The 14,699-nt window shown below is 40.7% G+C and overlaps 1 long non-coding RNA gene and 1 pseudogene across 1 annotated transcript; one reads left to right on the forward strand and one right to left on the reverse strand.

Annotated features, from left to right (window-relative positions):
* Positions 1 to 1,059: 1,059 nt before the first annotated feature.
* On the forward strand, positions 1,060 to 9,017 carry LOC107982844 (uncharacterized). Its single transcript, XR_010005286.1, has 2 exons — positions 1,060 to 5,962; positions 7,066 to 9,017. It is a non-coding gene; the product is annotated as an uncharacterized LOC107982844 (long non-coding RNA).
* Positions 9,018 to 10,266: 1,249 nt separating this feature from the next.
* LOC134299050 (U2 spliceosomal RNA) lies at positions 10,267 to 10,436 on the reverse strand (annotated as a pseudogene).
* Positions 10,437 to 14,699: the final 4,263 nt, after the last annotated feature.

A 14,699-nucleotide genomic window follows, 5' to 3' on the forward strand; every position in this document is an offset into this window, starting at 1 on the left:
GAGAGGAAAAGGCTAGTACGACAAGAAAACAATTCAAGAAGATAACAATTTCTTCTACACTGTAGTCAATGGAAGGGAAACTGACTACATTCTATGTATTCCTGCTGCATTTGCTGGCATGTTTGGATAACAAAGTATGGCTGGATCTACACTGTACAATCCAGATTACCTGCTTTGATAATCTGGATTATATGGCAACGTGGAAGGGGCCTAAATCAATTATGGTAAACATCTCGACTGAACATTGCTTTTATGGGCGAATGCAAAAGTAAAGGTAAAGGTTTTCCCTTGACGTTAAGTCCAGTCATGTCTGACTCTGGGGGTTGGTGCTCATCTCCATTACTAAACCGAAGAGCTGGCGTTGTCGGTAGACACCTCCAAGGTCATGTGGCTGGCATGACTGCATGGAGCGCTGTTACCTTCCCGCCGGAGCTGTACCTATTGATCTACTCACATTGGCATGTTTTCGAACTGCTGGGTTGGCAGAAGCTGGAGCTAACAGCGGCCGCTCACGCTGCTCCCAGGATTTGAACCTGGAACCTTTCGGTCTCCAGCTCAGTGCTTTTACACACTCTGCCACCGGGGCTCCTTTCATCTTGACTGAACATTGCTTTTATGGGCGAATGCAATAGTTTACTTAAACCAAGCATGGCAGTGTCTGTATTACTTATATACCTTCAGTGTTTGCTTGTGCACACACACACAAACACACACACACAATTATTATAGATGACAAGATTCCGGCAAGTTTAGTCAGTTTCACACAATTCCGACAAAATCAGAAATAGGGAGACTTGTTAAATACCAGTTTCTCCTATTGCTATTTAATTTAATTCTATACTATCTGGATCCATTTCCAAAGAAACAAGCAAAACAGTCAAGAGAGCAACCAATTAAAATTCCAGAAAAATGATATTTAAAGAACTGCCTCCTACATTTCCAATGATTGCAACATGATCTATCAGTGATAAGGATCAATACCTCCTTCAAATTGTAATGGTTTCTTTATCTCGTAATGAATAATTGGTTTATCTCGTAATGAAATCAAATTATTATCTAAGGGACTAAACTTTTGCACATTACCCAGAGACTTTGACAGAGCTTGAATGAAAACTGGCATCAAAAGATTTGAAAGATGATGCTGACTGACAATGCTTCTCAAAAAAAAGTTAGACACCCAACATTAACAGAAGTTCTGTTCCAGAAAACTTCCTTCCTTTTTAATATAATATAAATAATCAACTTCACCAGTCTGTGACAATTTTTCAAAAGAAAGACCAACACTGAGAAAATCCCAGATGAAGATGGTCCTTATTATTATGAAACCCGCTGATAAAGGAGGAGCAGTTATATTAAAAACTACTGGTTGCATTTCTAAAGGCCTACACATCAAAACCTGCACATCTCATGTCAAAGACATCACAGCAAATCTCAACATGTGTCACAAACATCCTACTGTATTTTAAATATTGACATGAATACAGTTGATTAACTAATTAGCTCCAAAGTGTCTCCTAGACTGAATTCACATAAGACTTGTATTCACAATGCACAGTATCCTGCCCTGGTTTGATCCTGTTAATAATAACAACAGCTTTTTTATTTCTTGCCCGCCTCTCATCGATTTTAATTCACACTAAATTTCTACCATGTTCATGTGTTTGGTCTGTTGGATTATTTTAGGTCACACGACTGCAGTGGCTTCTTTCCTTCTTGGCATGCATGTGGATATAAGCATATTTGCATAACCACATTAAAGATTAAATTCCCATTGAGTTTAATGAAATATAACTTCCCCCTCCTCCAGTGAACAAAGAAATTCATACCTTTGGATATTCACATACAAACCATCATCATCATAGGCTATCAGTTGTGGCCAAGTATTATAACCTTCCAAGTGTAGGGTCTTGGCGGTGGGTCCGTAGGTGATTATAGAGATCTATTATTGATCCACATGTTCTTTTGCAGTGAAGATATCAGATTCCAGATGAAAGGTGGTCCTGACATGGGTTGGCTTGATGTAACATGTTTCTATTTTTCGTCTTCCATTTGTGCCTCTTCGAATTCCATAGCTCTGTTGGTAACATTTGACCTCCAGTGAGAATGCTTGATGGCCAGGGCTTTCCACTTCTCGGTGTCTAAGCCACAGTTTTTAAGGTTAGCTTTAAGCCCATCTTTAAATCTCTTTTCCTGTCCACCAGCATTCAATTTTCCATTCTTGAATTGAGAGTATAGAAACTGTTTTGGGAGGCGGTGATCGGGCATTCAGACAATGCAGCTAGTCCAGTGAAGTCGATGGTGGAGAATCATCATTTCAATGCTGGTGGTCTTGCTTCTTCTAGAATTCTGGCATTTGTCCACCTGTTTTCCTAAGAGATTTGCAGGATTTTTTATTTTTCTTCCAAGAAAAATAAAACTTCCAAACCATGAACATTAAAAAAACGAGGGGGAAAACACCGTGCTTACAGAACAGGGATGCCAAAATAAGCAGCCATCAACTTGTCCCATCCTTCAACTGCCCTCACTCCCATATTCTGATTTAGGATGCAAGACACACTTGTAAAAAAATTAAAATAAACCCTGCAGAATAAAATAGTTTGTTTTTGTAATTGCATTAAAGTTGTCAGGCAGCTAATAAAAATGCTTTAACTTTGAAACCTGAGGAACACTGCATGTTCAACCATTTATTTTACATGTTAACCAAAATTCAGAAACTTGGCAATCCGGGGCCCCTTTCTTTCTGGCAACAATATAGTCACAGAAAGTACCTCACTACATATTTAACTACAGACTCTGGAACAAAATCTTCCAGTGGTTTAAATCTTAAAGTTACTAATGAATTTAAAATAAACATAGACTCCTCAAAAAGCAACACTGATACTAAGTCCCTAACACTTGATGTTGCATCACTTTATATCAATATAATATTGGTATTCAAGTACTTCCTGAATTTCTAAACTTCAAAACTAACATAATACCCTATGCAGAACATATTACTATCATTGATCCTCATATGCAAAACATTACTTTTAATAAAAACATCATTCAAAGAAAAAGCTCACACATAGCTCCATCATATACTTATTTATTTATAGTAAACTAGAACAACCTACCTTCAGATAATCCACATCTAAACTGCTTGTTTATTGGAGATACATTGTTGACATATTCATGATAAGGTAAAGGTAAAGGTTTTTCCCTGACATTAAGTCTAGTTGTGTCTGACTCTGGGGGTTGATGCTCATCTCCATTTCTAAGCTGAGGAGCCAGCGTTGTCCGTAGACACCTCCAAGGTCATGTGGCCAGCATGACTGCTGGAGCGCTGTTAGCTTCCCACCTGAGTGGTACCGATTGTTCTACTCACATTTGCATGTTTTTGAACTACTAGGTTGGCAGAAGCTGGGGCTAACTGTGGGAACTCACCCTGCTCCCCAGATTCTAACCGCAGACCTTTTGGTCAGCAAGGTCAGCGGTCCACAGTTTAACCTGCTGCACCATCGGTACATAGAAATTCTATTCCTTTAGATTTCCCTTTACTACAGCTAGCCTCTCTCCCCGCCCCAGTTTAAATTTATTGAAACTACATCATAGATATCATCTTACTACAGTTTGCATCAATCTTGCAAATGTAACTATTTTACATGTGTAATCCCTATAATGTCTGTTTTTTTAATCCTACAGACGACAATTGTATCTTAGACTCCTTGTGAAGCAGTTCAACACAACTATATAGATATAACACTCATAAACCATGTGCTAACTGGTGGGAAAAGTACTCCAAAAATTACACTTTTGAATCCTGGATAAATGTGATGCTCCAACTATAAAAACATTACCTTTGGAGAGGATGAAAAGTTTCTATATAACCAATGAGAATAATCTCTGCACTTTTAAACAAAACCAAAAACCTTGTCATCTGAAACAGAATATTCAGAGCATGAGGTTGTATCTCCTGAGTGGCATGTTTAATCACAAAGAAAGATGCAAAGAAATCCCCAATGAATTAATCTTTACCAAAAACCTTGACTAAAACAAGTCCATTGCCCCATCATAGCCCACGGCAATACCTTTTCAAGTTATATATAACCACTGTGTGGAGAAAATTCAAATTTTATTTTAAACCTGCTACTTCAAATGCATTTAATTGCCTCCCCAAATGTCCTGTTAGCATACAGATTTCAGGATGCAGAATATATAAATGATACTGGTGCTATACAATCAGAATAATTACAGAAAGCCATGCACAAATATTATTGAGGTGTTCTTGTGAAACTAAAGATGCATATTTAAAAAGCTGCTTTAAGTCTCCTGCAGGAGAGATAAAGTTGGGTATAATTAAATATAAATATAGTAAAATATATAAAAACAAAACAAACAAAATACAACACTGAATTGCAGTAACATCAGCCTAGCTCAGAACAGGTTACAGTTTATTATGGGGTTTTTAAAACAGCCATATAATACTTTAATCCCCTCAAACCAGAGTAATCCCTATACTCCATCTATTTCTATTTCCTAGGAACAGATCTTATTTTATAGTACTGAAAAATACAATCCCTATTTGTCCCTTTGGATAGGTAGGAACATAGAGCCCAGCTGAATTTATTGGGGCTCCTCTAAATCTGCAGTATAAACCTTCCCCAGAGCAGTCCTAGATACAGCAAGGGCTGGGCTCTAGCACAGCTGGTGTATCACCAGCAATAATAAGATCTACCAACCAAAAAGTGGCCAGTTCAAAGCCCAGTTGGGGTGAGCACTCGACCATCAAGCCCAGCTCACTGTTTACCTAAGCATTTTTCTAACAGTTTAGAGCTGTAAGTAGAGAAATTCGGAGGAAGTATTTTACAACACCATAAAGAACAAGACCAGAAATGTGATTACCAAAAAAGGAAAGTGGAAGTAGGTGGCTTCTCATCGTAGAGAATGGAGGAACAGCACCCTCCTGTGACTGAATCCGAACTCAACCTCCAAGGCATCAAAACTGGACTTTGAGACAACATACCTCCTTTCTGTCTGTTTTGTTCTGTCCTGTCTGTCCAAAATGGCATTGAATGTTTGCTGTGTATGTGTACTGTGATCCACCCTGAGTCCCCTTGGGGAGATAGGGCAGAATATAAATCAAGTGTTATCATGTTATTATAAGTGTATGCTGAATCCATGACCAATGTCCAAAAGCCCAGGACCACATCCACCCAGGTGGACTGTCACCTTCTCCATGCCATTGCTGCCTCTGTAGGATGTCCTGTCCCAAAACTAGATTTTGAAGCAACAGCTCTACTCTGATAAGTCACGTGCCAAAAGCAACTAATAAGATGCCTATTACTTCTAATCCCCGGTGGTGCAATGGGTTAAATTCTTGTGCTGGCAAGACTGCTGACTTGAAGGTTGGGTTGCTGACCTGAAGGTTGCCAGTTCAAATCTGGGGAGAGCATGGATGAGCTCCCTCTGTCAGCTCCAGCTCCATGCGGGGAAGCCTCTCACAAGAATGGTAAAACATCAAATATCTGGGCATCCCCTGGGCAACATCCTTGCAGACAGCCAATTCTCTCACACCAGAAGTGACTTGCAGTTTCTCAAGTCGGTCCCGACATGAAAAACAAACCCTAGAAAATTCCATTTATAATTATATCTAATCATTATAAGACATATTTTCCAGGAATGTGATTGTGTTTGGGGTATATTTTTGGGAGGTAATGTGATAATGTCATTTCCTGACACTTACCCTGGAGTAGTCCTATATCCACTAATTTGAAAGTAAACCCATTGAACTCAGCGGGTTATGCCTTTGAGCAGACATGTATAGTTGAGTAGGCATGTACAGATGCATTATAGTCTTCTCTCTCTGTCTTTTTAAAGCAAAACGCTGCCCAGTTTCAAAAGCTATTGAAGGACAAGATATTCTCTAGTGACTGAAGAGATGTAAGACACAGCAAGTGCAAAGGAGCCTTCAGGAATGGACAACGTAAGTGGGCCAGGATGGTGGTTCATGCATGAGTTACTGGTCTTTAAAGAGGAAATTATGAATACAGCTAGTTCCCGAGTTCCAAACATCCAACTTATAAATGACTCATAGTTAAGAACTAGGTGAGACAACAAGAAGTGAGATAAATCTATCCCTAGGAAGGGAAATTCACTCCTGAAAGAGTTACCCTGGGGAAAAGCTGTCTCCATTGAAGCTTTCTCACCAGTCGTTGTTTTCCACAAGCCCCCTCCCCTGATCTCCCAAGAGTCAAAATGCCTTGAATGCTCAAAAACAAAAATTGTCTTGAACTCCTTCCAAGGGCCCAGAAAGCTCTCAGAACATGTCTCATTGTTATCAAGCCATGGTAACCCCCACTTCACTAAGAGACTACATATAAATATATGATTTTCCTTTTTATTAAATAAAAACCTTTTCTGGAGGTCCGGAGTTGCGAAGTTCTGAAGATTTAGAAGATTGGGAACAGACATAGCAACAGTTGTACCCCATGCACTACATTGTGTCTAACCCTTTAATAAATTGTATCAATTTGATCATTTCCCTCAGAGGGCTAATGCAGCCTCATAGTCATCCACAAATGCCCACCTACATATTTCCATTATGCATTGGTTGTATACTTTGCACATAAAAAACAAAGAACATCATAAATCTCTAATGTCTTCTCTTATATAAACTACCCCTGCACCTGAGTTTCTTGGGCTCTTCATTGGCCAGATGTATGGTGAACAGATATTACTTGATTTTTTTTGTCTATTTTCTACATTGATTCAAAATTGTTTCAGTCATACCTCATTAAGACATTTCCAATTTTTTTCCCTGCTGCTCATTTATATTTTAAACCAGGGATTGGAAGTTTGCATCTTTTCACAGGTTGTTGTATTCTTATCAGTCCATTCAGTTTGGCTAATGGCCAAGGATTACAAGAGCTGAGTCCAGAAACTCCCTGTATTGTGGATTCAATGTTACATCACAATCTTTCCATCCTGTCCTCATTTTAATCCAAGCCTCTGTTGGTTGGGAACTGATGCCTCCAACACCTTGCTTTGGACTTCCTTCTTTATTGCTATGTTGATATTTTCTTCTAGGGTGAAGAGAATATTATGAAGACAGCTGGAGGGACAGAAAGTGATAATATTTCTGGGAACAGCAGTGATATCAGATTAGAAATGCTTCCAAACAAACAGAAGAGACCAGCACATTGGCAATAGAAGTGACCTAGTTTCTTTGCTGACTGCTGATCCAGCAGCCACTTCGGCAGTTGTAATGAGAAAAAAATCATAGATTCTAAATCCTTAACAACTGAGTTGAATCAGAATGTATTTTTTCAGGACATAAAACTGCTTGAAGCATAACCATCTTCTCTTTTAGTCGTATGAATGGCCATTGCTAACAATGACAAGAAGAGAGGGTCTTACAGAAATTATGAAAGGAAACTTACAATAAAAAATAAGCATGCAACTCTAAAGCAAACAAAAGAACGCAAACAGAAAAGAGACTAACAAAAATTGTGGGCTCAGGTGCATGTCTGCTCTGCAATAAACACCATGCATAATAAACACCACATACATTTCTTTGGGGGCAGGTAAGCCACAACTTTATTAGTTACAGCTGTAAATATGTTTGGTATCTGCATGGGCCCAGACCTGAGAACTACACAACCTGCTTGGTGATCTATGAGCTTGATGCTCCAGCCCACTGCTGAAGCCCTTAGGGATGAAAGAAGAGGAAGGACATGGGCTGCTGCCACCCTGTGTGGTCCTCCTGCAACCAGGAGGTGATGTAAACAGCTTCAGACTGGTGCTGAGCAATATCTCTTCCATCCCAGACTCTGAGTCATCCTGGTGGGGAGCTATTAACTAATATCTGTAATATGATGGAAGCATATCTCCCAGAGTTGTTGTGTGTGTTTTGGGCTGTATGGCCATGTTCCAGAAGTATACTTCTGGAACATGGCCATACAGCCCGAAAAACACACAACAACCCTATGATTCTGGCCATGAAAGCCTTCGGCAACACATATCTCCCGGAACCAGGACTCATGCCAAACCAATCTACAAAGTATGTCAAAAGGAAATAGCCCAATGGCTATATGCCCACAAAAGCTTTGATCACATTGTTTGAACCCTAATTAGAGTGTGGGAGGGTAGGACGATACTGAAGTAGTATGTTCCAAAGATCGAACAGGCTTCCTATTTTATACTCAAATGTCTGACAAAAGTGGAAACAACATTAGTTAGCTCTGCCCCTTCCCTCCAAAGTGCTACATGGTTCTGTGAAAGCACCTGGGAGTTGGGTCTGTCTTGTTCAGCAAGTGCATAGTGGAGATGCTGGAAATGCACCAACTCACAACTTTGCTTCATTGTAAGTCATGCAGCCATTTTACCAAATAAAACCACAATAAAATGGTTGAGGAAGATTCCCAAGCTGTAGAAATTAATTAAAGAAAAAAACAAATCATGTGATGGAGATCCACTTTTATTTGGCTCTTAGTTGCTAAATCTGCATGCTTTTAGAAATTATTTCATGTGGTACAACATTCTTTTTTGTTTAAGTTAGACACAATGTGTAGAGCAGTGGCAGTTCATTGAACAAGAAGGGTATGTACTGTTTTGTGCCTTTAAGCCATTTCTAATTCATAGTGACCCTACACAACCTTATCATGGGGTTCTCTTGCCAGAATTTTTTTTAGCGGGGATTGCCTTGTTACAGTTTTTGTGTTATGTAGTGAAATGTTTAATTCATTGTTGCTATGTAAGTGTGTGTATTCGTAAGCATTTTAGTAGCTAAGTGGTTAATTGCAGAGAGCCCTGATTTATTGCTAGAAGGGCAAAGCATCAAGACTTCAGTTTGTGCTACATAGCAGGAAGATATGTCATAGACTATGGAATGTGGGTTGTGGCTTTGGTTCGCTGATAAGAGCAACAGAAAGATTCCATTAATCGCTCTGCTGTAGCAACATGTGTCCGAGCAACTCTGGCTGTTTACTTTGTAAATACTTGTAAAATAAAGATTTATAGCCGCCGGGATCCTCAGATAAGATCGGTTATGCTGTCTTGTTTGTTGATGCCGCTTAGTAGTTGCTAAGTGGTCTAACGGAGGAGGAGGAGAACTGCCTCATATCCATCATCCAGGAAGCTGGTTTCCTAATATGCCTTTCCCTTCCTCTGAAGCTAAAAGTGTGTGACTTGCCCAAGGTCATCCAGTGGCTTTTCATGTCCAAATGGAAATGTGAACCAAATGCTCAAATCACACCAAAATTAAGCCATAATACCCCCTTCCCTGCACATTTCCGATTTGTGTGCGATCCATGTCTTAAAAGATCTCTCACAGTGGTTTTTTTGTCGAATAGCATGAATTCAGGAATAAACCATGCATCCTACAAGTAAGTAGCATAATCTGAAATGTTAAATCAGATTTTAATCTTGCCTTTGCCTCTCTTTGCTTGTGATTCAGATGGTTTCTGGGTGAACCTATGTCTGAGGATTGTAGTGTTTTAAGTGGTGTATCATACATGGTTTGCACTTTCTTTTTTTCTGGTATCATTATCCACACTTATTTCTGGTCAATCCAGCTTTCTTACACATTATAACCAACAGTAATTTCATTCTCAAAATACTGTGGACATTTAAACTAGTTCAAGTCACTATGAGTTCTTTTGACAAACCTCATTTAAATTTGCTTCCATCACGGATATGCCATTTTGTGTGTTGTTTTGCAAATGATTGAAATGAGAGGTGTCTTCTTTCCTGAAGCACTCTGTCATTTTGAAGCTTTCCTGCCTCATCAGTTGATTTCCAGTCTTCTGACATCCAATCCAGTTCAATCCAATCAAAAACCTGAGAACAAGGGTGAGCTAAAAATTCACATCCTTTTCTAAAAATACAAATCCAAACCAATATTTGGCACAACGTGCAAAGAACCTGTCTTAAAATATTTGGAGGGATTTTGTAATGGTAGACAACAAGATGCAGCCTTCCACATCAGCTACATGAGGAGATTAAGGATGTTATCTCATGTAGCACCCCACCCCTGCTTTAAATGTCTTAACAACTGTACTATATTAATTTATTGGTGTATAATGGAGCTCTTCATGTGATGCAGTGGTACTTCCTTCCTGTGTTTGTCATGCCTTTTCGGGGAAGTGTTTCTGAAGTGTCTGGAAACATGTGTGTGTGTGTGGGGGGGGGAAGATAGACAGATATTGGAGAAAATAGGGGGGAATGGCAAAAAACACATGGGATAGAAACTGCCAGATTACTCGCATTGAATCAAATTGATGACATGGAGTAAGGGGCATTCCAATGGGTGGTCTCCTATTGAACACTGACCCTTCTCTCCCAAAATCCTGCTTCATGAGCCTGGAATGGTAATTTTTTACAATTAATTTAATCATACCAAAATTTCAAAATATGACCACTTACTACACTTGATCTTAGCCAAAAGGCCGAGAAGCGATATGACCACTTTGTTTTTCTGACATTTCTTCTTCAAAGTAATCTTGGCTTTAGAAATTGAGCTATGGCTAGAGCAGTGGTTCTCAACCTGTGGGTCCCCAGGAGTTTTGGCCTGCAATTCCCATAAACCCCAGCCAATTTATCAGCTGTTAGGATTTCTGGAAGTTGATGACCAAAACATCTGGAGACAGGCCCGTAGCCAGGATTTTGTTTCAGGAGGGGCTGGGATTTTGAGGGTTTTTTTTGGGGGGGGGGGGAGCTGAGTCTGAGTGAGAGAGGATCTCCCCTAGCAAACGTTTTGTATCGTTATCCCAATACCCCCATGCATATGGGATATATTGAGCATGGTGATCAGATCATGATATGAATAAACATAACAGTTTAATAAATGTAAGGCCTTCTCGCGGACTACCCTGAGAATTTCGGGGGGGGGGGGGGGGCTGAAGCCCCTCAAGGCCCCCCCCCCCCCGGCTACATGCCTGTCTGGAGACTTACAAGTTGAGAACCACTGGGCTAAAGAATAATGAAACTGGGAGAAAGGAGAGGAGCCCAGAGAGATGCAGTTCAGTGCCTCCTGTCTCTTTGGGAGTCGCAAGATGTGGTGTCCCCGAAGTGGTGTCTCTCTTCCCAGACCAGTGCCTCCTCTCTCCTCAGAGGTTGCAGGACTGGAAGGAAAAGTCTATTATTCCTAAAGTTCCCCCCCCCCAATGTTTTTTTAATTGAGTGGGTGGGAACTGAACTTGCTTGTTTGATAAAGTTGAAAATGGATGATTTCGGGAGAAAAGGCAAGAAAGAAAAATGTGTGATAGGATCTGATAAGTGATATGATTTGCTTTCTAATGCAACAGGACATAAAGCCACAGGTATATGATGCTTCCCCCTACCTGTGGGTTAACATCCCAAATCTCTAAATACCTCTAAACTCTTTATGAAGAAAACAAAAAGCCTTCAGAGCCATCATATGTCGTTTTTCATCTCTTCCCTTTTCTTTTCCATTACAGCCAGCAAAATGATCCCTCTCTCTGTTTGTACCTTGGCTCTCGCTTACTTCAAATCTTTTAGAACTATTTGCTGCACAAGCTGCCTTAGATCCTGTCACCGCTCCCTTTAAAAAACACAGAAACCATTTCCATTTCCTTCCCTCATCTTTTTGGTTGGAATAGTGCTGTACCTATAATTTTGCCAGTGAAGTTATGAAGAAGGGCATTTCAGTGATCTTCATTGTGTATGCCAACACACAAGGCACAATGGCACTCTCTGTTTCCCCCTCAAACTAGTGAATGAAAAGTGCATGTCATCTCTGCCAATATGGGAGGAAAAAAGTGGCGAAGGCATGGATTTGTATCTGACAGCAAATAGGTGAAAGACTAAGGAAAGGATAGGGTTGCCAGAGCTGGCAAAGATCCACCACTAACAGAAAGAGCCATAGAAAGCAAACATTTGACAGAAGTTGTGGAATGTTAATAGAGGAACCTACCTATTGGAATGAAGGGTACCTCTGCATAGTAGAATAATGCACTTTGACAGCAATGCTATGGAATTCTGGGAATTGAAGTTTTGCAAGGTGTTTACCCTTCTCTGCCAAAGATTGCTGGGGCCTCATCTAAACTAACATTTCCAGGATTCCATATCATGGAGCCATTGCAATTAAAGTATTGCCAAACCACATTACTTCTACAGTGTCAATGGATCATATACTTAGAGAAAGTAGCCTGAAATGAAAGGGCAGACTGGAATGAGATGAAAGTGGTAATATAAGGTATAAATTGGTGTATGTTTTAAAGTGACCCATCTGGATTCCCCCTATGTCTCAAAGATATGTATGCAGGCTGATTATTATCTCCATATTTTACATAAAACATGCACATACATATACATATATACACACAGTTCACAAACACTTTTAAAATTGCAAAATTATTTTAAGTCTGGGAGTGGGAGAGAGTGAGATAGTGACACCATAGGCATCAAATTGTATGATTAAAAAGTGGAAAAACATTTCAGCAGTATTACAGCATTTGTCACTTTTTACCCTTTCTCTCACAGTCCAGACCCTTGCCTCCCTTATAGTTATGTAAACTCAGAGTTGTATGTTTCCCAGAAATGTAACGTGAAGAAATCCTTCACTTGCTATTACCATCCTATAATTATAACACTGGGCAGATCTTCTCTCTCTCTCAAAGAAATGCTGATTAAAGTATTTGTGAGTGTCACCAATGAGGTCCTTTATGGTTGCCGGCTAGAACAGACCTAAATTGCCCTTTCCTCTACAGTATTGTTCTTTGCAGAAAGATTCTCTCCAACAGAGATCTGTGTACACTTTTATATTCTTCAAATAATGTTCCAGGAGCAACAAAAATGATTATTACACAGTTAGGGGCTAAATGGGGCTAAATTGAGCTTCTCGGGTATGAGGGAATGCATAAATACAGATAGCAGGTGGTAACTTACCACAGTGAGCACGTAACTGCTTGATAAATTATTCTCATCTATAGTATCATGGACTCATTAGGGCAATCTTGCTATTTTCTTTTCAAAATGACCATGTGTCCTTAACAGAACACAGTCTGCTATCTGAAAGGCAGTCAGAAGGACAAATCTTCTATTTAACCACCTCATGATACCTTCAGCGGCAGCTTGCAGCAGCACTCTGGTTCAACGTTGGGAAGCCGCTGCCATCACATGCTCTGCTTACTGGGCTCCTCCGACAACTCTTCACACAGAGGGAAGCATGGTGCGTGCGTGGAGTGCATTACTTCCCCAATTGAAGCAATGCAACATAGGAAGAGTCCCGTGTTGTCAGGGCAGTGGCAGCATGCTGGTTCTGCCCCTCTTCACCCACGGAGCCTGCCAAATGTTGTGTGATTGGAGCCGTCTGGCTCTGTGGGTAACCAGGGCTAGAATCTAGCCCCATATGATGAGGTTGTCTCCTCTAACCTGATGTCTACTAAAAGCTCATCTTTAAATTCAACTTGCTTTGAAGTTATACCATCTAAATAAATCGAAGTTATGGAAGAACATAGAAGCCAAAATACTAAAGTAAGCACCAGATCCTGCCGAATCTTGAAAGCTAAGAAGAGTCAATTTTACATGAGAGACCTCCAACTGTAGGCTATATTTCAGAGAAAGGAACTAGCAAAACTACCTTTGAGCTACTTTTTGTCTAAACATTATATGAGTCTATATGGATCATGGACCCCCTGGTGGTGCATTGAGTTAAACCGCTGAACTGCTGAACTTTCTGACCGAAAGGTTGGCAGTTTGAATTCAAGGAGCGAGGTAAGCTCCCTCAGTCAGCCCCAATTTCTGCCAACCTAGCAGTTTGAAAACATGCAAATGTGAGTAGATCAATAGGTACCACTGGTGGGAAGGTAACGGCACTCCATGTAGTCATGTTGGCCACATGATCTTGGAGGTGTCTATAGACAACGCTGGCTCTTCAGCTTAGAAATGGAGACAGAGCTGGCCTGATGTAATTTTCAAGTATATTTATTTATTTTATTTATTTATTTTTCAAAGTTATATGCCGCCACTCCCCTAGGGCTCGGGGCAGCTTACAAGAACCGGCTAAAATCAACAATTTAAAAACATCTTAAAAACATCTTAAAAACATCTTAAAAACATCCTAAAAGCACCTTTTAAAATGTCAATAGGTGAACAAAATTTTGGCACCCGCATCCCCAAACCTTCGGGGTGAGAAGGGCGGGACACAAGTATGGGAAATAAATAAATAAAATTAGGACAGGAAAAAAACACTCAAAAACAGGGGAATTCCAGACATGAAACAATCAGGGCCAGCTAACACCTCCCAACAAAGGATCCCCCCAGGCAGGAAGCAGCCAGGCTGTGAAGATGCAAGGCCATTCAAAGCTAATCAAGGTGGCCAACTGCAGATTGCCTCAAGCAGACAAGAGTTCTTTCTCCCACCCTGGACATTATTCCACGGATATACAAACCCCACTTGCCTAGTTTTCCAACAGACCTCACAACTTTTGATGATGCCTGCCACAGATTTGGGCGAAACATCAGGAAGGCGGGCCCAGCGCGGGCCGGAGGATGGGCCCAGCGCAGGCCGGAAAAACGGGCCCAGTGCGGGCCGGAAGAAGAGGTAGGCCTTCCTGGAGAGCTTGCTCGCCGCCGAACAGGCCTTCCTGTTCAGTGGCGAGCGAGCCCATGGTCCCCCCCCCCAAGGGGGGAGGCGTGTCGACTGCGCCCCTGGGGACCCTGCGCTCCAAGTGGGGGCTTCATTGGCCTCCATGTTGGGC

Source organism: Anolis carolinensis, chromosome 4 (assembly GCF_035594765.1).
Source record: "Anolis carolinensis isolate JA03-04 chromosome 4, rAnoCar3.1.pri, whole genome shotgun sequence".
Taxonomy (NCBI): domain Eukaryota; kingdom Metazoa; phylum Chordata; class Lepidosauria; order Squamata; family Dactyloidae; genus Anolis; species Anolis carolinensis.